Source organism: Struthio camelus, chromosome 2 (assembly GCF_040807025.1).
Source record: "Struthio camelus isolate bStrCam1 chromosome 2, bStrCam1.hap1, whole genome shotgun sequence".
Lineage (NCBI taxonomy): Eukaryota > Metazoa > Chordata > Aves > Struthioniformes > Struthionidae > Struthio > Struthio camelus.
The window spans coordinates 138,454,490-138,479,193 of NC_090943.1; the positions used below are offsets into that span (position 1 = coordinate 138,454,490).

At 35.7% G+C, this 24,704-nt stretch overlaps 1 protein-coding gene across 2 annotated transcripts in view; it reads left to right on the top strand.

Annotated features, from left to right (window-relative positions):
* The first annotated feature begins 22,705 nt into the window (after positions 1-22,705).
* The window catches only part of ST18 (ST18 C2H2C-type zinc finger transcription factor), a 203,651-nt gene continuing 201,652 nt past the window's right edge, over positions 22,706-24,704 (top strand). The window contains exon 1 of one of the 2 annotated variants that reach the window (XM_068932721.1): positions 22,706-22,769. The gene's annotated coding sequence lies outside the window, so the exon portion shown is untranslated. The remainder of the gene's footprint in view (positions 22,770-24,704) is intronic. The other variant, XM_068932718.1, reaches the window with a different exon arrangement.

The window sequence follows — 24,704 nt, forward strand, 5'->3', positions numbered from 1 at the left end:
AAGTACAAGACAAAGTATTTATTTCTTCCTTCTCTTTTTTCTCTTCACTTTCTGGCTCATAATAGCCTAGCTTTGAAAGAGTTATGCTATTTAATGCTATAGATAGGTTTATTTACACTGGAGAACATGGGAAGAGATAGCAATTTGCTTATTAAGTAGTAGTCTATATAGCGCAGGAAAAACTGAAAGTGGTTGGAAAGATATAATCAATATATAAACTTTTGAAACCATTTATATTGCATGTTTTTTATTTTTCCAACTGAATACTAATGAAAAGGAATAAGAAAAGTAATTGATAATCTGAAGTTGCCGTCTTTCTAAAGGAGAAAGTTAAGCTGAAAACTGTGGAGCAAATTATTTGGTTTATTTTCTTATCTTTCACGTCAAGGAGAGTATCTGTTGTTTATTACATAAATGCTGATATTTTTACATACACTAAATGAAAGAAATGGAAGGATGCAATAGATCTGTCAGTCTGAGTTACAGTGAGTGAGACGCTATTTGCAGGGAGAAGGGGAGTGTTTGTGATGTTCTCTTAGACCGGTCGATATACCTGGATACAATTTGGGGCGCACAAAGCCTCTTCTTTGAGGAAAGAGAAGACAAGGTTATCTGGTGTCTACTGGAGTGTTGCAGGAGCTTAGTTTTGCTATTTTCACTTACTGAGTATGCTTATGAAATTTGCCGGCGTGGTGCTAGGAGGTGTGGTCAATATAAAGGAGAAGTGAGATCTCATATGCGTTCTAGACGGTCTTGAAATCTGAAGTAAAAGCATTTGAATGAAAGTAGTTAGTATAAAATGCAGTATTTAAGCTGAAAAACCAGCAAGAAGTTAAGAGGTCTTTAGCTTTCAACAGCTGTGGAGAAGGACACAGAGCAATGATTTAGTTATTTGGTGGACATGAATTATGTGATAGTGCCATGTGAGCAGTAAATTCAATTTGCTATTAACTTTAGCAGAGGTAGGCACATGTAGTGTCACTGTAGGAAGGACAGGTGTGCGTGCCTCTGAAATACTGTATGGGATTATGAGAAATTCAGGAAAGATGAACTCATCTTGGAATAAGTGTAAGGAAGGACTATTAGGATGAAGCAGGGAAGAGATCTGAAGGTCCTTGTTTGTTTAGAAAAATGAACTCTGATAAGAGATCTGATCTCTCTCTAAAAATACACCAGAATAAGGAGAGCTGTATTAGATAAAGAGAAAAAGGCATAGCAAGAAAAGTGTATAAACTTTTCAGAAATGAATTTAGGCTGAAAACTAGAAAACGCTATATAGTCATCTCAGCAATGAGGTTCCAAATCAATCTTCTGGTAAGAATAATAAGGACAAGGATATACTCTTGTAAGAATAGGAATTAATGAGTGAGATGGTTATTGGCAGTAACTGGGAAGTCAGTTTGGTGATCCTGATGGTAACTTGCTTTTCTATTCCAGTAGCTTTAACAAAGGTAGATGTATTATCCAACATTCTTTTGGATTATACAGATATCATGCTCAAACTTATCCAACCTAATGCTCTTGAGAACTTACCCTATGTTTTTAACTCCTTAAGGAGCCTGCACATGACACTAAACAAAAAGTAGTTGCAGCATGCTTTGCTCCTACCCAGACAGAACCAAAATACATCTGTCAAACTGGTGGTAGGAAGAGACTGACCTTAATGGACAAAAGGCGTTCTTACAAGTTGCGGAACACAAAGCAACGGAGTATGTGACTCAGAATTTGTTGTCTTTCTATATAATGAATAGAATCATGAGAGCGAATACATTACATTTCACTAGCATATGTACCTTCCTAAGGGTTTATTCTTCTGCCTTCAAGACTTAGAGGTGCCAGACATATCCAGGTAGTTGTCACCAACCAAGAAAAAATGTCTTTGACATCCATTGTGCTTAGTCAGACAAAAGCCCTCTGAATTAGAAGAGGTGTTAATTGGATGACCTGGTCACTTTGGGAATAATTAAAAATTTAATGGCACAGGACTGAAACTCAAGTTTCCTAACAGGCTGAAAAATTATGTCAATTTACTTCATATTTTTTATGATTATTAAAATAATGACTGTAGTAGCTCATGGAACGTTAGTTTAGAATATCATGTAGGTAAGCTGGCAAGAAGCCTTGTGTAAGAGTAGAAAAGCATGATTCAGGTCCCTGCCCTGAATGATGAAAAGACTTAGTTTGAACTGAGAGCTCTTATCTCTCAAGTGAGAATCCAAAATCTGAGATATTATGAAATATTTTGAAGTACTATTTAAGATCCTACATTAATTTCTCCTGTTAGAGCTATTTCACAGTCTACTATATTTTCAGAGTTTTATGCAGAGGTTTCAGTAAAAGTTTAATTATTATAGCATGACATATAGTCAATGGCAAAGCCTTAAAGCGTTCTGCTGTCTTTTCCGATGAACAAGGGGGTATTCCTGTAGACCAGTCAACACCATCTAACAGTAACTCATAATCCTGAGCTCGTGTATTTTGAGAGCGTCTTTTATCACAAAAGGCAAGGTGAAAAGGTGATCCAAATCTCTAGTCTAAACTGTAAACTTGTTTCCCTAGTCTAAATTGTCAATGATTACTTGGCAAAAAAGAAAAAAAGAAAAAAAAAAAAGATGGGAACTGTCTACACATTAAATTCAGGTGAACTTGTTAATTCTGTTAATTATTGAGGGCCTGCAAGTGTTGTCATATTCTCTATCCCAAATATGTTTAGAATCTGTTAAACAGCTATTAAAGAGACTCCTGAGGAAGAGATGAATTTGTTTTAACTGAAATATCTACTTCAGCCATATTTATACTGCAAATGCAACCAGATGATTTAACTGTTCTTTCTGCACCTGTATTCAGCACTTATTAATTAATTGCTACTGTAATTAATTCAATATATAAACACAAAAAAGAAGAGGTTCTATTTCCTGTCCTATGTAATATCACACTACAAATCATTATTTTGTTACCAGGTCTTTCTTAGTATGAAAAATATTAAATCAACTTTTTTGGTTAAAGAAAGATACTGCACAGGAAAATGACCTAGTGGTCTTTGATGCTGAATCACTTCGTACTACAGTCAATGTATTTTCTATTAGTTAGTTAATTTTTTCAAATATGTTGAATATGCAACCTGCCTTTTAGAGTCTCTTTTAACAGTGCAGCAACTTTCGAAACTGAAACTTACATGCAACATTTTGTGTCATTTATGTGATGCAAAATGCTAAAGCCAGGTTATTTTTACATCATGCAAATAGAAAGCACCCTTTAGGTAGTGTTTAATTTTGCCAGGTTTTACCCATGTGCTTTACCATCTTGCTTAAAACAATTGTAGATCAAAAGATAAATGGTTCTTCATTACTGAAAGCAATGGGCTCTAACAAAGTCAGGGATTATCTTCTTTTAGAAATCTCATGACTCAACAGCTGTGATGTCCTGACCATTGGTGAGACTGCCTCGAGAGCTTTCCCCTCCCAATATATTCAGGATTTATTTATTTTATTGCCGAAATACAGTACAGTACTGTTTTTAATGAATCAGGAGAAAAATAGAAATAACTGATCAAGTCCAGATACAAATGAAAAGCTCCAGTAAGCAACAATAAAAATGGTTCCAGTAAACAAAAGTTACCTAAGTGGATGTAATAGTATATTTTGTATTATAAACATTGTTCTTTACATAAGAATTCCCAGAATAATTTCTTATTTTATATAATATTTAACCTTTTATAATTCTGGATATTGTATACTGCCTTTCTGAATACATTGACTGAGAAAATCTGTCTAGGTTTTATGATTAAAATAAAGGATTTATGACAGTGGTTTTCTGTGCTAGGTCTACTTAAAGCTAAAATGACAATGTATGCTACTAAAAACATTTCTTGGACGGGATATATGTTTGTAAGCAATTCTTGCTTGCAAATACTCAAGTCATAGTGGGAGCAAATGATACAAACATCAGTGTCCATTATTTTCTGTGTAAGGGACCTCCTTTAACAAGCATAGCATTCTGCTACTCACTAGCGTTTTGTGTACCTGTATGAAATTTGCATCTCTGGTGCTGTCAGTGGTGCAAAACTCTGCTGTAATGAATGACTGAAGACTTTTTGCTGCAACACAGGTGGGTAAGAAAAGTGTGTGTAGAAGTTGCTTTTGGGAATAATTCTTGCCATGCACGCATCAGTTTTTCGTCTGTCAGAATAACTCTTAAATGATATCTACCAGGTAATGTTAACCACCTGCTGAAGAATTTAAAAGCGACTCTTATTTCCCTCTCCTCATCTTCTGCCCACAAACACTGCTCTGCAGACCACTTGACTTTTGTAATATTGTCTTCTAAACTGTTTAAAATGTTCTGCTGCTGTTTAGACCATCTGCTCCTTGCAAACAGTTGTCTGACACCTCCATTCACTATATCGGCAATGGCTAAACTAGTGCCAGAGCTGGCAAAAACATTTTACCTTGTTCTTCTGCATAGCTGTTTATCTTCCCCTTGTTTATCATTCTCTAAATTCAAAAGTGAAATCCTTGCTCCAGATGCAGCCAAATCCATCGCTGATCCTACTAATAACGGAAAAAGTAATAAGGGTGATATTTCAGTAAACATGGATTGTGGTAGTGCTTTCCAGACCTGTTTTGGAATCTCTTCAGCAGAAGGGTTTAATTTTCCCGAGGGCTGATATCACTGTAACCCAGAAGTATAATACACAAATAACATAAATAAAACATGAAATTTCAAAAGCATATACATACTATCAATTCTTGGCTTGGGGGTACAAGATTACAGAAAGCACCATCAAAATCCTGTGAAATAGTAATAACATGAATAGAGGATTGTTCTGACTAGTCTTGGGTTTTAATAGGAAGGAGGTAGAAATATAACATTTTGCTTTGGATTAGCTTTAGGTTAACATATGTGGTTTAGTCTGAGGCTGAATCAGACAAGATTCTGGTTTGACTTTGGCTTAGCCAAAAATCTCCTAAGCTCTTTTCAGGAGATTTTAGGCATCTTGAATAGCCACAATGAAAAAGCTTTTTGGTTTTTTTTGTTTTTTTTGTTTTTTTTGTTTTTTTTTGTATACATACCATCTAAAGTTTTTAAAAGTCAGCATTGTTTATGATCTGAATTGAAAACAAAAGGCATTTCCAGGTTTTCATGAGAGATCTCAAGCTATGTAAAGAGAGGAATTTCGCAATAATTTTTTTTTTTTGAGTAAGAAAGCAGGGAAAGAAAATATGACAAAATAAGTCACTTCTTTCAGAGAAGCTTGCAGAATAATATACTGAAGTATAATGCTACATATGAAAAGTGGCTTTCAGAGAGTGAAAGATATGCTGGCTTACTTCAGTCTTCTTGAAGTAGTTAAAAAGAGAAAACTGCAAAGACAAAAAGTGTGCGAGTCAGAAAGAAGGGTTCTGTATGTTGGTTTTCACAGAAGTTCTAGGCAGCTCATAGGCAGATGTTTCTGCCATTGACGTTATCAGAAATAAATGTTGGCTTTTATGGGCTTCAGCAGGGTTTGTGTGTGTTTGTATACATACATATATATGTATGTAACGTGTTTCCCTTTCACCTATAACGATTGAATGCAATTTTAAGTGTGTGTGTGTGTGTGAGAGAGAGAGAGAGAGAGAGAGAGAGAGAGATTGCTGGCTGTGGAAGTTAGTTTGTTTTTAATTATAAATATCAAAGAATTCACCACTTGTCAGCACTTTTTCCTGATTTGTGGGATGGCTTACTGGAAATCTCAGTGCTGTGAACTTCTGAGAGACCTTAAGGAGAGTTTGAGGCTATTTAATCATTCTTTCTTCATTAGGAATTGTAATATAATGTGTGTGCGGCGGGGAGTTTCCTGGTGAATTTCTACCAGTCTCATTAATAGCATTTCATTCACTCAGTTATTCTAATCCCAAGTCCTTTCTTCCCATGACACTAAGATCAACAGTAAGGGATGCTGATTACTGTAGTATTCACAGTCAGGGAGGGACTAGTCCTCTTTGTACCACCCTTTTGAAAGTCACCAGCTTTTGTCCTGCAAAATAATAGCAAAAGGTATTTCTAATGCATCTATGAAGCAGCAAGGAAAGAGAAATTCCTATTCCTGATAAGAAGCTTTTCTACTACTTGGCAGCCAACACAGTGCCAGAAGCAGAGGTAAGAACGCAAGTGGTAGTAGGGAAAGAGTAGATTAGAGGATAATTGCTTAGATATTTTCAAGCCACTTGGCCTGATGAGATTCACTGCAGGTTATAGTAAACAATGGTGGAAATAACCAGGGAAGCACTAGCAATTTAGGCTGGAATTTGAGAGGGAAAGGGAAACAAAGGAAGAGCCAAAGATTTGAAGAACTATCAATGACAATTCCTGGAAGACCAGGCTGGATGCAATCACTGTCAGGCGCCTAGGAAATAATATCATGGATTTGTCAAGAACTAACTATGTTAATCTAATCTAGTTCCCCTCCAAGACAAAGTAATAGGTCTTTTGCATAGCGGAGAAGCAATTAATACAGTACTTCGTCTCTGAGAAGCTTTTTTGACATAGTTGCTGAATACAGTCTCATAAGCAATGGTTTACATATCTGGTTTAAATTAAACCCGGCATCTCTTATGCACATGAATAAATTGTGATGGGGGGGGGGCGCACTCTTAAAATTTTCCATTGAATTGGACACTGAAAGGATCTTTTCCGCTTCTAGTATTGGTCAGTATTTCCGCTGTTGATGGAATAGAAAGTAATACTTAGCAAATTTGCAGATATCTTCATATTAGGAGTTCAGGTTCTCTATTAGACTGAAGTAACGGTAGGATGACGTTTTCCTTAATGAAAAGTGTCATTTTTTCTTCCAGCTAAAACTCAAATTCATCAAATGTATAGGATCACATCCTGGTGAGAATAATCAGTGGTAAATATAAAGAGTAGGGACAATTCGTTGCCCAGCAATGCTGACTGCATTTTGGGGGGGATGCAGTTTAAGAAAAACGTGGACCAACTGGAGAAAGTCCACATGAGAAGCAGTGAAAACAATTGAGGAACTGGAAAAAGCCATGTGTGAGGAGCAGTTGTGGCATTAGGGTGCTTTAAGCTGGAGAACACTGCAGAGAGACCTGCTGGCAGTCTAAAAAATGCAAAAAGTTGCTAAAAGGGAGAGAAGAAAATACAAAATCTTCTCCACAGATACTGTGGAAAGGATGAAGAGGAGTCTTAAGCTTGAATTACAGTGAGGCATGTTTAGGTTAGCAGGAAAAAACCTTTCCAACAAAGAGGAAGACTGAACAGAGAAATAGACTCCAGTGATGTCTGTACCAGTGATGTTCTATCCAATCTTCATCACTGGGCTTCTTAGGAACAGATCAATAGATAACTACCAGGAGTGAAATAAATGTATCTGATTCTCTTGAGGGTGGGTGGAAAAGGTGGATGGCCTCTTAAAGTCCTTTCACTTCTGTCTCTATCGCTCTCCCAAATGTCTGACACAATCTATCCTACACATACATCTTTGGTATTTTTATTATTATTTTGCATGTTCTCTGTCTGGAGTCCAATGGTTTTGTTTTTTGCTCCTACGTCCCTCAGGTAAGGAGTAACACTAGCGAGCTAATGTAGCTTAATAGTTTTAATAAATATGGTTGGCTCTCCCCCTAGTGGCCTCACTCAGTTGGGATTTATTTAGTGGAAAGAGGCTTTCTCCTCTGCGCGATTAAGCTTAGCACCCACAGACATGGGAAATCCAGGAACAGATGTACTACAACTTTATAAGATGTTTAGCATTTTGCATGGTAACTATAGTTGCCCCTTGCACTGTTGTTGTGATCACAGTTAGGAATTCATTTGCAACTTCTGGTTGAAGCAGGCAGTACGAAGTTGGCTGCTTTATGGTGCAGATTTCCTGAGTTTAAGTTCATGTTAGCCTTGGTACTTGCTGCCCCAGTTTTTTAAACTTTAAACTAAGCAATATAGGTAAATATTCAATAGATTTCTAAAGTATAGCCAGAGTTGTTAAATGGGAGGCAGACTTTCACTTAAAAAGCACGCCATGAAAAAGGCAGCATGAATCAGAAACAAGATAAATTGCAGATGGTCCCCAGACCCTGAAAATTAGTTTGGAAGCTGCCATTAGGTATTAAAATAGTTTGGACAAACTGCCCAAACTTTTAACCGTACTTTCAGTGACCCCCTCAGGTGCTTCGCCAGCTGCTTACTCCATCTAGTATCTAAACCTGGAGGCAGGAAGTGGACTTTGTTGTATGTGGGAAGGGGACTCCTAAGCAGTGTGTATTGACAGAATCAGACTAACCACACGCACACCCACCACCACTCCTACCCCTTCCAATTTCCCAGTTTATTCTTACTGAAAAAAGAAGATACGTCCAATTCTCTTTTTTAGGGCTTTTATGTCTCAGTTTTCATCTCTCTTACATTCTCCCTCTCCTGGTATGAAAGAACAAGAAGGTTAGTAGTAGAGTAGGCAGATATTATACCTTCCTATAACCTCCTTATATGCATAATTTTTATACATGACAAAAGTAAGTAAAATGATAGAAAAGTCTTCAGGGAAAATCCTTTTGTTAGCTATTAGTATTTTACATACCAAAACCAGAGAAAAGCAAGGTTATAAAGCAAGGTTGTAAGCCACTACAGAAAACGCTGGTAATTAATATGCTTTGATAAAACTGCAAATAACCATTTCTTCCTAACTTTATGTTACGATATATCTAACCATAAAAGGGTATGAAACTTTAAGCAGGAGCTTCTTACAAGCTGGCTGTTTGTGTCACGTATTTTTTTAATGTACAGACTGATATATAAGGTCCAGTGAAAAACATGTTTCTCAGTGAAGAATACTAAATAGTTACCTAGGAAAAGGGAAATAAAGAGCTGGTTAGTAACCATGAAAATCATAAGATGATTCTTACTGTAGTGGAAAAGATGTATATACCTATGGAAGGGAAATGTTCTTTGCTGTAATTCAGAATGTGACTGATCTTTCCTCCTATGTAAGCAGCACTATGAAGAGTTTGCTGACCAAAGATTAAGCCACTCTAGACTACCTGGAAGATTTGAAAAGGGAGACTGGTTGCAAAGCTAAGATGTCCTCCAACAGGAAGGAAAAGTACAGAGGCTGAAACCCTGACCAAAACTGGGGCAGGAGAAAAAGGGATGAACAGGGGATGGAGCGGCAGGGAGGGGAAAGAGACTTTACTTAGTACAAGCAAGTTGAACAAGAATTTTCTTCTATTTCTTCACCTATGTCACTGTACAAAAAGTTAGAGACATTTGCAACTGTACTGTCTCTTTTAGTTGTTACGGGCAAATGCTTGTATAACCATTTTTACTCTAATTTGGCTTGAATGAAGTGTCATTTTTAAAATTAGAAAACAATCCCAGGTTTGTCACCCAAGGTTGTGGTGAATCTAACTACCAGGCCTGTGACACAAGTGCCATAGCTACGCAGTGCATCCTCCACTGCATCTAACAGAGCAGTTCCTGTGTGAGCAGCAAAGGCCAGGCAACGGGCTTGCACTGCAAGGGCCAAGGCAGGCAAAAGTGCATGTGAGCATGGAAAGCTTCCTCACATTCATCAAAATAACCTGAAGGTCACAGGGAGAGTTGTGCCATAGGGACTCCAAGCTGTGTCCCTCTAGTGAATCAAAGTTCGAGCACTAGAATTGGTTAGAAATACAAACTGAAATTTAAATGTGTCTTTTAAAATTTATCTTATGATGAAATAAATCATTCTCTGGACATAAACACTTTCTCCACTGCTAGAGACCATAAGTACATGGTATATAGCCTGGACACACAATATTAAGGCAAGTGAAATTAGCAGAATTCCCACCTCCCTCTAAAAGCCAAGGTTCAGAACGTCTGGGGGAAAAAAAAAAAAAAAGGTTGAGTATGTACCTTGCTGGGTGTTTTTGGACCTTTAGGTCATGATTTAAAACATGCATTTTTTTTTCCTGCAGTCATGAAGTCCAGTAATAAGAGATAGCTGAGACTTTTCTGATATTGCAGAAAATACATCTTTAAAGCAAAGATGCATTATCAGAAGATATGATTAAATCATATATTTGATAAAACCTAACACTCCACCATGTCATCTTTTCACTAGCAAATTAAGGCGTTTTCAATTACTAAATTCACCAATTAAAGGTCTACATACAGTCCCAACATTTTACCCTATTGCAATAGATCTGAACTTGGCCTAGACTGTGTAACACCTTGACCAATTTGTAACTCAAATAAAATGCAAAAGAACATACATCAAACTGACACTTGCTGATATATAGATTTATTGTGTTGACTCAATATAGATAGTGTTATTTCATCCTCATTTATAAAGAATATTTCACTGTAATTACTCAAAGATACTATATCATTGTGAAACAGTTACAAATTCTTTCAAAATTAAAGTATTTAAAATCTGCTAAAAGTATACTGGGAGGATGAAGAAGGATGCTTTCACATTTCAAATAAAAGATTTAGTAAGTGTTTATAAAATGCTGTTCTATTTTATTCAGAGCAGGCGCACATTAATCATCAGTAATTTATAGTCTGTCTGTATGACTAATATTATCAGTCATAAGAAAGTAACATTTTATATCTCCTCTCATTCAACATTCACTTGCAATCTTTTTTATAATTAGAACTTATTTAGAATTTGGAACAACTTAAACTAATCAAAAATAAGCTTTCTATAAAAAAGGTAGTTCTCTGAATCTGTAAAGCAGACCTTTCCATATCATCTTCTAAGCATTATTTACTGAGCCAAAGTTAGAATTTTTAATAGTTGTTTGTAATATGCACAGGTCGTCAAATAACATGTGAGCCGTTACACTTTCAGTTTATGTTACATCACAGATTGCATATAATTTAATAATGTTTAGTATTCAGCTCTGTCAAAACCCAGTCAGAAGCTGAACTCAGAGGAAAACTTGGGCTTATGGAAATAAAAAGCAACTACTGGCTTCAGGAGCCAGAGAACACTACTTCTGTTGCTGTCATAGCCTTAGCACAGTATAATTTCTAAACTTTTAAGGATTTAGGAGTCACTATTAGACAGCTGGTCTGAGAGCTCTAGCTTGTGGTTTAGCTCATTTGGAAGAGGATATGTGAAAAAGAGGTAACTAGATAGTCAATTTTGACTCCTAGAATGACTCATTATTAATAAGTCCATAGAATGAAGTTGAAGAAAATAAATCCATCTGTTTAGATTAAAAAGGCTGAATTTCAGTAAAAGAATATAAAATACTTTATACATTTACATTAAATTTTATTGCCCTTCCTTGTCTAAAAGGTTCATATTATGCTGTTTTTCTTACTTTTCTCATAAAAGGCTCTGATATATATGTAACATTATGTATGTATATATGTGTGTTGAAAGGCTTTGACATGCTGCATGAAACTTATTTTGTTCACTTATAATGATCTGAATAGCAATGGACCAGCAAAAGCACATATACTTAATAAAGAGGATAATAGTCGACTTGAAACCTTTCCACAGTATAGTGCCCTAGAAAGGTTAAAAATATCACATCATTCAACTTCCTTCTAAAGTTCCATTAAAAAAAAGTGTATAGTACCCGAGCTATATGGTCATCCAGAACACAAAACCTTCCTCTTTGATCTCAAGCTTTTTTTATCACTTCAAGGTTAAGTTTACTTGCTGATGTCAAATAAAAAGAGAAAGAAACAAATGAAAAAAAATTGTCTGAAGACAGAGCAGTGCTGATGTTCAGAAAGAAAATAGAGATATAGAGCAATAGAACAAATATATTTTAAGTAGCAGTCTACCTTTCCACATAAAATAAACTTGATGGCAGAACAGTTTTAACTGCTATTGTGTATTCCTGCAGCAGGGTACAATATTTCCTTAGATGAATTTCACTACAACTTCTGTACAAGAAAACAATGTATAAACATCATTAACATTCCTGGAAACTTTTTTTTTTCCAAATCCACATGAAATTACCTGAATAAAAATATAAAATAAGCCATGGCAAGATAATTACTGATTCAGTACCACCAGTCAAACACAGACAAGTGCCATTTCTAACACACTCCTCCAGGTCAAAGCTACTATATTGGATAAAGTTTTTAATGTACAATAGTGTGTGAGTTTAAAAGCACGATGCCACACTTTTATTGAGATAATAAAGAGCCAAATTACTAAACTTCCTATTTAAACATCAAGAAAATGACTCAAGAAAAATGAACTGATATCAATAAAATAAAAAATGAACGTATTCAATTGAAAAGAATAAAGATCTCATGCATAGTATTAGATCTTCATGCTCATTAAGTTTACAGATACTGTGGAAAAAATTCCGCGGTAGACAATAGGAAGATATTTGGTGATTATTTATAGCTCTTAAATGGCAGCTGGATATGCAAAACCAGTGAAACATTGAGCTCTCATGTTTTGCATATGGGCATGGAAAGGAAAGTTTTGTACTCAGAGCTTTGTGAAGTGATCAGTTGAAGGAAGAAAAAGTGACTAGTAAGCTAAATATTAAATCTTTCTATTACACTTTCTGCAGGGTATGAATTCATGGAAGTGTCTAATACTTGATTTACCACTTTTAGGGCTGAGAAACAGTAGCTTATTCTGAAACAGTTTTCAAATAAACTGAGTGAAGAGCCATATTCTATCTCAAAGCAAACCAACGAATTCAACAAGTGCCAAAGGAGTTTATTGAAAAAAAAATTCTGAACTGATTTGGAAAGTCTGTATATTTTATGTTTCCTTCCTCTGTGCCTTCTCATGAGAATTCTGATGGGGAATTTTGTTCCTGAGACATATGTTTAGTGACCCTAAGAAGTAAATCTCTAGATGATGGAAACTTTGATTTCTGTTATAAATTAACAGCAGAAAATTTAATACTTCCTTCACAGTGGGTCCATGAAAGGTATAATGTTGAAAATCAAAGACAAGAACACTAGAGAAGGAACTTTTTATGGTTCTTGCCATATTTTGCTTTCATTTTCATTTAAAAAATACGGAAATGAAATACTTCCTATTTACATATCCCATAGCTGTAGCATTACTTATAAATGGTGTTTAAGAACAAAAAATGCCAGGAAACTTTTACAAAAAATTATGTATTTACTATAATCCATTTTAAAAATCCCATCTTTATTTCTGAATGTTGGATTTTCTCCTTAGAGATAACTAAGCTTGAACTTACTCCTTCTGACTTTCTGCCACCAACACTGTTTTTGACATCAGTGGAAACATTTCTGCATTGATTTGATAGAGACAAGCACAACAAGCAGTCTGATTAGAGCAACCTTGATCTACCAGGCTTACGTGTACTGTCTTCACTTGGATACTTTAAATCAAGTTGTTACATGTGTTGAAATGCTCGTTTTCCAATAATTGTGTATTATACTAATTTCATAGCAAGGGAAATACGAATTAACAGAGTATGTCGAAGGCTTGCTGTCAGTTCATGGAAATGATGATTGCTCCATTCAGACAAGGCTGCCTATGTATAATATTTGGCCTAGTTTTTCCTCTTTTATTATTACTAATAGTCTCCATTATAAAGAATGCATTCATTGTGGTTTCTCTGGTACTTCATGCAACATTTTAGTTTATTATCATGAAAGCGATTAAGTCACACACATACAACTATGATTTAAAAAAGGAGCAATTGGTTTGAACAGCTAAATTAAAAACAAACAGATAAACAAACAAAACCTTTCCAGCTGGCTTCTCTAAAACTTTGTTTAAATGGAAGCACCCAAATCATTTAAATCACTTCAGATGACAGCAGCTTATGCTTTAGTATATCATCAAAGTAAACTAGGTTGCATAGCATGACTTTTTATTGTTAATTTCATCTTATGTTGATTGATGTAACTTTTGATCCTCCAGAGTTGTTTCTTGCCAATTTCAATTTCACACACTTTGTGTTCTAGTTCTAGGCTTTGACTCGTAAATGCTGTGCAGGCACACTTATGCTTGAAAGCAGGAAATCAAGACAACCTCCTTCATTGGAATTAAAGAACTATTTAGAAATGGTTCAATATTCACCAGCTTTTGGGGTTCCAGTTTATTACCGTTACTAATAAAGGCTTTGGACCATAAGTCAGGAGATCAAAAAGTAGTATATTTTGATCTGTCTTCCAATAGTTTCATCTTCTGTATTTCCCTTGTTCACTTTAAATGTATATGTGTCACTGGAGGAGCTCCCAACTCTTGCAGATCTCTTAACTGAGATTTTGTCATACCCTGACATACTCTCCTTGCAGGACCCTTCAGTACAAAGCCATAAGGAGAGCGTGCCTATCCTGTAAAGTACTTACATCAGTACTTACATCAGTGAGTGTTTGCATTTGCATTATTATCTAGCTATTGAAACAGAGACTAGTCATCAGCATATTCACTTGGAAGATGGTATTTTGAATCGCCTCAGACTGAACAAGCAATTGAACCTTGATCTTACTTAGAGCTACATGTGCTGTTAAGCCATTTTCAAGTGGTTCAGGTTAAAAATACTTGTTACTGGAAGACTTATTTTGTCATCAGATAAAGATTCTGAATAAAATACAGGAATTTATCAGAGGAGTAAGAAGATGCTTCTGATTTATGCAGTTGTTGCACAGAGCAGGATTACATTTTGAGATTCTATGCTCTTACCACTTCTGTAGGAGAAACCATTATCACTTGCCCACCCATGTGCTTGCTTCAAGTGGGGTATGGGGTGAAAAGGCCCTAGGAAATGAATGGTAGCTTTTTAGGAGCTATTAGAATACAAAAATAGCCTTTCCTCAGAAACTATTATTATAACTCTATTTTACTTCCCATCTGAGATGTTTTCTGTAGTTGTGCCAGTTTTCCTCTTGCACGATAATCTTTGTATGACCCAAGAGGTCTAATCTGTTCATATAGTCTATCATAAATAACTTCATTATGCTCAGACTGTGGATTTAATTTCTTTTACTGTCAAAACCATTAAGGAGTATTGCCTCAGGCAGGTCTGCCTAAGTAAATAATAATAATGTTTTATGGAGATGAAATTGTTGAATGGAACTATGAATAGCCTTCATTTTCCTATAGCTCTGAAGTGATTTTCACTCCAATAAAAATAGCTTTTAATTTCCTTCTGAAAATCCTCTCTCTTTTGTCTAGAATGTAAATATCTAAAACAAACTAAGGAAGGAGAAATTCTCTCTTTTAAAAGAATTCATTTTTATTTGAGAATTTCTCTTCAAGAGAATGCTATCCATGATGTTGTAGGTCATTCAGTCCAAAGAAGACTTTGTATACCACCAGCTTGGACACTCGGTAGCATATGTGTAAGGAAAGGGTGGTAGGAGCTAGTAAGTTGTATTTCTGCAATTAACTTGTAGTTGTAAACAATTGCCAGTTTTATGCAGAATGCAGCTATTAAATGAAAAAATCTGAACTGCTGAAATAACTTGTAGCCTGTGCTTTGTGGAAGTACAAGAATGCTGTGAGGCGAACAGATCGTATTTTTAATGAATTTTTTTTGAGCTGCATATACCAGTCCTTGAACACACGTGATCCAAAACACTATTCCGGACCACACTTCTCTTCAAAATCTCAACCTACATGTCAACTTTACTAATATTTGACTAAGTAGGAAGGCTGATGCTGGGAGTGAGCTGCCTTACTGTTTGTCATAGCTCTCCCCCCAGGTATCCTACATTGTTCAATTTTAACTGCAGAATGTTGTCAGAGGCACCACAGCACTAATGCTCTGAGAAGAAGAACTGACAATACCCTCTGCACTGGCACTCCCAGGTGTCTTTCTAGTGACTCCATTGTCTAACTAAATATGCTCAGAACATTCAAAGAGGAACAATCAAACTTAAACTGAAGCATCCCTTCCTTATCAGAATGGTAAAGAAGTTGCCTCATAATTTTAGAAGCACCCAGCTCAGTAGATACTTGCTCTAAATATTCATTCATGTAATCTGCCAGTTTCAAAGCATATTTTCTCACTAGGCATTGGTCCTCATTAGAAATTAAAGTTCAATTTCTTCAACGTGACTTAATTCCATTGAATTTCAATCTTAAACCCTCTATTGTTTAAATGTATTCACTCTACATTGTTCTAGCACCACCTGTGGAATATAATGTCAGTCTTTATTATGAGAGTGCTGAAGTGGCAGAAATGAACAGGAAGAAACCTCACAGAAAATGACTTTTTCTATGGAGGAAGAAATGAGCTTTAACTGTGCTAGGCACATTTTGTCAGCAATAATAGTCATCTTCAAAAACTCAGAAACCCCATATCCTACCTTACAAAACACAAAATGAATGAAATACAATTAACACTGAGGCTTTTGATATGATGATGTCAGTTATCAGTTCAGTGAACAGCAGACAAATCTCTTCATTTCAGTAACATTGTATTAAATAGACCATATAGATGCTGCGCAGAGCAGCCCATATGATAACTAAAAAAAAATTCAAATGTACAATAGAAATGTTGGTAACTGACTTGACTAGCCCCTAAAAGAATTTTTTTGCTATTAGGAAAGGTTTTTAGCATCCTTAGCAAGGCTATAAAAAGTTAGCAGCCAATATCTAAAGGTTTCTGATCCGAGATTTATTTATTGACAGCAGGAAACAAAAAACTCCTTAATTCTAAAAGCAAATAAGTTTATATCACCTCTATTAGAGTAGCACAGGTTACTGTATGTACATATTAGAAAGGGCTAGGAGCCCTTAGCTTTATTCTGCTTTACAATCAAGAAAATACTTTTTTTTTCTACTTATTGTTATTTACTATTTCCAAATTAGGTCTTTTCCTACTGAATTTTATGATTAACAGTTTTATCATTTTTAATGTCTTTTTGGGTTATTGATGAATGTTGAGCATTTAGTTCCTATGTGACTTTAGACAAGGAAGGGGCCCCATTCACTTGGAGCACATTCTCTTTTAGAAATCAGCTTTTTCTCACTTTCTAACTATGCTATTCAAAAGGAATAATTAAGCATCTTCAAAAATCCTTCAGGAGATCTTTCTTTGAGCTTGTTACAGTATATAATGGTACCTAAGGTTGGCTTTAAGCTGCATGCAATCTTGCTATATGTGTGTAATAACGTACTTAAGAGTAGTTAAACTTCATGCTAGCTCTGTGTTTGGCTTGTCTGTTTAACTCCAAACTTCTTCCAACCACAGTGAACCTTTCACTAAAAGCAGTAATGCGAATACTAATGTAGAAGAAATTAAAATTTGAATTTTCAAAAATACAGTATGAGAGATCTGTCAAAGTTTGTCTGTATTTCAAACCCAAATCAGAATCCTTAGCATACTTTGTTATTAAATCAAATTAACACATTCTGTGCGATATTTCCCTAAGCAAAGCCTTTCAGAATTACAGGTCAGAGAAGAAATTATGTCTGTGAGATGAAAATACTTGCCAGTGCCACAGGCAACTTGAATAAACATGCCATGAATTAGCCCCTCTGAGCTGCTCTTGTGCTAAGAGCTTCACTGACCCACCAAGCAAGCAGAAACTTTTCAGCACAGAAGTGGCATAAAGGTGTTCTTTTTATCTGTGTTAAATGTGTTTCTTTGTATTGAAAAGATTGCCTCATACTGAGATGCAAAGGAGCAAAGTAATAGGAGGGGTAGCTGGTGTTTTGTTGCCTGATAATATCTTGAATTGTAGCGCTAAACGAAGTAAGGGATTGTGCTAATGTGAGAAGGAAGGGATGACCAGTCATATATTTATGTCCTCATGTTTCTGTCTACTTCATGCTCTACCAGGGACACAGTCAGGGGTATGGCTGTTCATGCCCATCTTTGGCTGCAGAGCTAAGATAATAGCCTCTCTATCATAAGCTAGCAATGCAGTCACCAGCCTTGGGCAAGGGAGCATGGAAGTTTTGTTTGAGATTAACTCAGACTGCATACTTAGGAAGGAAGGAGGTGTGCAAATACTCCTCCTGTCTTCGTGTTTGAGTAGGCCTTGCCACAGAGCAAGTCCATTCTAGTGCTGTTGCCGGATAGGGAAGCAAAGGGATGGATCCCTCCTCCCTCCATGTAAAGCATGAATAATTAGAGATGGTGAAGAAAGTTTTGTATTAATTTTATCTGCGTGGAATGGAATATTATATCTGATTTAGGAAATTTTATTTTTAATTTAATAGTTTTCAGTGAACTAAATTTAATTTTTTACATCTAATAATAATTTATCTAAAAAGTATTTTGGAGGGTTAGGTAAATGAAACTGAGAAAATCTTTTCATTTATTTGACCTTTCCATGGAGTACATTGACCATTGCCAGCTCCCCAAATGTGCCTGTAAGAAAGAGAAGAACTGGTATATAGATAATGCTACTAGGATGTTCTGTGGTGCTTCAGTTAGAATATGTAGTATGCATATCTGATTCCAGTTGTGTAATTCTAGGTTTCCATTTCAAAACTGGTGAAGATAAAACCAGGAATCTATGTCCAAATCCATTCAATTTTCAGTGGTTCTATTTTCCAGGCTATCTCGGGTAATATCCCATCAGAAATGTAGAGGATGTATATTAATGTATTTGTGCTACTTTCTTCTCTCTTTAAGGTCACTACCTGATCCTGGTTCTGATCTCTGACACCTTGATTCCTGGGGAAAATCTGAAAAACTTTTAGTAAATGTGGAGGAACTAGTAATTCTTGTCCTATGATCTTAAGGGTGCCTTTTGTAAGATCATATAGTTTGCCAGAACTCTTTTTTTAAGAGACTAGAAAGAATTATTGTATTTCTTTCCTCACTTATAAAAAATTCTTTCTTTTGGGGTGTTTGAAAAAAGTTCTGAAGCAGCCCTAGCAGACTGGAGAAACTGATGACAATTTTGAGGTTTTGTTTTGCGTAGCTTAGCCTAGGTACTGAGGCTAAGAATCCAGTCTGCTGCTAACAAAGAGCCACTTCCTCCCAAAATAGCATTTCACTTCCTTTTCTCTCCAACTCCCACAAAAGCTGAGGCATTTCAGAAGCTGTCAGTTGTTTTCACAGAAATGTTCTAGTTCACCGCAACAAAAATGCTATGGGAACATCAGAAGAGAAGAGAAATAAGTAAAAAGCCAGGCCTTTTTGTTTTAAACTGATTTAAAACTTTTTTCTTCTTCTTTTAATAGAATTTGAATGTATGCATTTTATAGTGATCAAAGAATCTTCTTTTGAATTCAAACCTTGCTTAGTCTTTGCAGCTTGTATTCATCTTCCCAGATGCATGCACTGGAGTTGTGTAGCATTATCAGCAATGATTTACTGTGTGTGCCTTACCATATAAAAACATCAGTGGGTGTAAAGGCTATCTTCTTAAAAAAAAAAAAAAGTTCTATCTAATTGCATTTTGATAGATAAGTATACAGGTTATGATCAAACACCTGGAGTCTAAAAGTTAGTCACCATTATACTGGCAGTTCTTCCCTTCTCCCATGTCCCTCCTTAAAGTAAAATCCACAACTGATTAACATCCATTCTTGTTTCATCATTTTTATCTTTCACTACTGCACAAGCATTTTTTTACCTCACTATAATGCTTGCTGTTCTTCTTTTTTCTCACTCTTCTATTTTACTCAGTATTTGGCTTTTTCTGTTTATTTCAGTGGCAGCTATCAATGTAACTTTTAAGCATCTTTAAGGATTTTTACTAAATATGCATATATTTATGTAATTATATATACATATATTATAATATATATAATATAAACACATATCTATAAGTTCCATCCTCTCTTATTCAATGACTTGTAATACTCTATTTATGTGATTATTGCCATCACTTGTGCTCATTGCACAATGTTACTCGTTCCTATTTATTGCTTCAGGAGACAGTCACTGTTGCATGTGATGCTGGGTAATCACACTGACACATGCCAAGACTAGTACTCACAATATAAATCTTCAGTGAGCTGGGAATTTTGGTCAGTGGAGGTTAGATGAGATATTATCATACTAGTTCCCTTTTGCCAATAATATATATATGCCGTATTCTGTCAGTCATTCCCAGTAGCATTACTCAGATTTTTTTTTTTTCTAAATATTTCCCCCTACAATTATTTCCACTGAGTGTTATGTTAGTGCTCTCCTGGTCATAACCAGGACTACTTTAATCGTGCTACCCGAAATGATTTTTGAACAAGCTTTGTGGAAGCAAATATTGAGCATAGAATCACCATCAATGCAAAACTCTTCATGCAAATATCCTAGATAGCAGGTAGATGTTTTGGCTATTATAGCAAGGATTATTTCCTAACTTTTTAAAGTTGATCTTACTATATTTCGAGTTATTTTTCCCCAAATTTCCCAAATGCACAGACCTCATTAAATCCATTATAAACTGATGTGCTCTTGTCCGGCTGTCCAGACTTCCAGATTGTTCCTCTCATTACAGTTGCAGCTGACCTTCCTTTTTCAAGAAGAGTTTCAGGGCTGAAGTCTGGGAATTTTGTTTGACTAGTTTTCTCCTCGCAGCTGCCTGTCCATATTCGTGTTTGACAGAAGTGTGCTGCAGAACTGTTCCTCACAATGGTTTCACCCCACAGAGTTTTAACTAATACCTATTGCTGTGGATATTAAATCCTCTTAAATGGTATTTTACTATAGGAAATTAGAAGGCTTTAGATTAAAAGCCTTTTTTCTGCACTTTGGTGTTTCTCAGCTGAAACATTTGTTATAGTTTCTCTTTAATTAATAGAGTGATTCAGGCATGATGCAACACATTTAAGTCAAGCTGTGCTTGCAGGATAGTCTGTGATTCTTTCAAGACTTCTGTGAAAAGCCTCTAAACTGACTCCTAATTTATGACATCTTTTATTCTTATTTGAGATAAGCAAACACATACATGTTTGCCTGAGATAAGCCCCAAGCTTCAAATTACTGGCAGCCTAGAGCTTTTACAAAACAGGAGCCATAAGATGATTTCATCTTCATGTGTTACTGTTTACATTACATGTTAATAAAAAAATATGCTCTTAAAAACTGAAGGGGGGGTTATGTTTTGCCTTCTAGGTTGATCAAGTTTTTTTTTTTTTTTTGAGACTAAAGATCACTTCCCATCTTTTATCTGTACAGAATAACTACAAATGAAAGCTTTTAGGTAGGGTGTAGAAGGTTTTTAAATTGACTATTCTTTGTTCGAGATTTGTCCCAACATTCCCTCAATTCAAAAACTCATAACTTGATAGGTGAGTGTTGCTTTCTTTATTTTAAATGTCAAATGTATTTGGAGAAGATTGTCTGAGTCCAATGCGACTAATAATGCATTAAACGTTAACAGAGTGCTGGAGTGAGGGGGAAATAATATGGAATTTCAAACAGTATTCTTCACATTCTGACTCTTCATGTTTGTAACGTTCAGGAATACAAATAATATGTTTTTAATTCCTCTAAGATATTTTACATTATTTGTATAAAGGAGTGTCTAATACATACAAAATGATGAAACTTGTTCCTGCGATCTTTTAAACATGGAAGTAAGCAAAGGTTATTGGAAAGGGAAACTCTTTGCTTGGAGCCCAGTCCAGCATTGTTAGTGGAGAAATCCTGAGTTACTGATGTAGATTTTAGATGAAATTATAACAGATGAATAAGTCACTTTTAAATCATTCTGACCATTTCTGTGCATTTTAGATTTTTTTGACTGAATTAGTAAATGTAATACTGTATAAAATAGTCAGACTATGATCAGTGTTAGTCATGGCTTAAAACAGTCTCATGGAGACAGTTGTAGCCAGTGATGTATGAAGAAGGTCTATGCAAATATATTCATTTTTACTCTAGTTATGTTGTTGTATACAGACAAGATGCACTGTGCTGACTGGTGCGGATAAGAAAATGGAGAAGAAGAGCGCCTCAAAGCAAAATATATAGTTACCAGCTATGTGTGGGATGAGAGGAATTTTGTGGTAATCACTACAAAAAGACATGGACACTGAAACCAGCAAGGTGAAATCAGACCATAGGTCTATGACTTAAAAACCACACTCAACATATGCATGATAGCATTTGAAATTCAATAACCTTTTTCAGCCCCATAATTTTCTGAAGAGCACAAAATTAGTAAGATAGGCTTGACAATAAACAAATAGTGGAAGGGAATCCTGAAGAACACAAAAATGAGAGTATTTTTTCGGAGGAGATTCATAACATGGATTGAACAGCTTCAAAATTAAGTATTAAATGAAATATTGAATGATCCTCTTAATTTTTCAAACCTGTTTGATAGTGAATTTAAAGTAATATCAAGGAGACATTTACGTTTGACTTCCATACTTCAAAGTCCACCTTTAAAGCAGGTTAGAAGGAAATTAGGCCAAAAAGATGTCTTATATTCTGCCTATAAAATTTTAATAAAATGGAAAATCAATTCTGAATTGAGTAATAGAAGTTTCAGTAGTATTGCTTCTACCTTCCTAAAGTTTAAGCTTCCAAAGACCACAGTTATTTGTGAGAAAATTGTAAGGCAAGAAGTGGTACTGTATTCATGTACATAAACATTTGCAGGGCTGGAAGCCTAGAAGTAAATGATAACAAAACCGCAAAGAAGAAGTAAATGCAAAGTAACCTGCGTGCAGTAAGTAAATCTGTGTACATTGGAGTGGAAGTTTTGAATATGAATACAAGAGAAAAGGAGAAGCTGCTGCTGAGGATAAAGTTGGTCACATGGTTTTAAAGTTTGTGGAAACTTGTGTGTGTATGTTAAGTGTCAGGTTTTAAGATCAAAGTTCTTTAAAAGTTTGTCAGTATAAGCTTCCCTTCCTCATAATATCACCGCACCCTAGGAGCTGTTTTTCTAACTTCTAACAAGTAAGGAACTTATTTTTTTATTTCTTTTCCAAAGGAAAAGAACTTTAGTGTGAAACGGTATTGCTATAGCATTTTAAAAGAAAAAGGTGGGAGCCAGGGGAAACTGCTAAAGGAAGAACGGAAAAGTTAATATAAAACGTGTCAATCTGGTGATTTTACAATTGCATGACAGAAACTTTGTCTTTGATATTTGTATGCAGTTGTAATTGAAAGAGATTATGTAGATCCGGACTGGAAACTCTGCTTTCAGAATGAATGGGATCTGTCTTTTCTTTGATAATAACACTATGTTTCTTCAGCATAAACTCATGATGGATGGCAGTGTATATAAGTGAGGGAAAGGTATGCTAGTTTTAGTCTGTGGCTGTTTTGAGCCTCAGATGAGCAGAGGTCTGTGTCTGCAGGAATCTTTATCGTGGGGTTAAGGCAGTGGCTGCAACAGGCTGTGTGCAACCCATTGTTACAGAAATATAATACAAAAGAAGGATTTTCAAAGTGACATGAATAAACGTCCTTTTGTGAAGTTGCTTTTCTTACTATGCTGTAGTCCCACCTAAAAAATTATCAATACCTTGGGGGAGAGGGGACAATCTCCCTTTCTTTCAGTAAATTTGAGAAAACAAAAAGATTTCTCTTGCACTCCAGATAAAAGTGTTATTTGTGAAATCTCCAGAACAAAACTATCTCCTTATCAAATCTTTATGATAAAAAGGATTTATGAAGTCAATTGTGTCCCCTCTACAATTTTAGTCAGCCTCAAAACTAATGTCTTGTAAGTGATAGCATGTGAATGACTGGAACAACTGAGGAGATTCGATTGTGTTATCACATCTACAAAACAGGAAGATGGTGAGTTTTCTTAGGAATGAGTTAGATGGTTTTCTTAAAAGCTATTTATTTAAATTTTTCTTCTACAAGATTGTGTCCAAAGCATTTCTAATTTCATGATTGGCTGGAGATCCTACTTCTGGCAGTTCTTGGACTGAGTCACTACTGGGACCATAGGCATGAAGGCATGGGTTATATCTCCATTTTCCTCAGTTTTGTGCGGAGGACGGTTTAGTCAGACCAGGGAGTCTAAAACTTGAAGTCCAAATAAAATGCAATCAGAGATACCTGGTCTTGGCTTTGCATAGCAGCAATGTTTTGCAAAACAAAATAGCCCTCTTTTTTGTTTTAATCAATACCTAGTTACTGACTCTCCTTTCTTCACTACAAGAAGAGATGAACTGATGCTCCCTTACCTTGGCAAGGGCAGTTTTTCAGATTATATATCATCTTCCAGTTATTTGAAAATCCCACATGCAGCACTATTAAATGTGTGTTCGATATATTCCTTCCTCTGTTGTTTAAGCTTTTACAGAAATAAGCTAAATGTAAGTTTCTCAAAATTTGCTGTTAGTGCCCAGAGAGGTAGTACTGAGGTTGAATAAAGGACTGAGGAGAGACTGAATCCTGCAAGAATGGAAGTACTACCATGTTCTGCCACATGCAGCTATTAATTTTTGCCTTGGAAAAATCTTCCCCATTGTCTACGTTGAATCTCAAAAATGTTAAGTTCACTTACGGATCAGTAGTTCTTTAGGACCCTTAAAATGGAGCAATGGGTACTGTTTTGTGATTTTAAAATCATGATTCTAATGTGAAGCATGTCTCTTCCCCCTTGCCCCCCATACCCATTAAATACTCTTAGTGCTTTACTTTTGCTAAATGTGAAAGTGGCTCAAATAAAAGCACCTTCCCTATCCAATCTGTTTGTGTTTGAGAAGTGGGGGGATAACTATCATCTTTTTAATTATACCCTTAGACGACATTTTCCACTGTGTTACGATATTGCTTATGACATGATGCTTTTTGCACACCAGTCACTTAAGCGCGCTCTCTGCTTCAGGGAAAAATTGTTACTCGTTGTGCTTTCTTAGTGACCACGCCAAC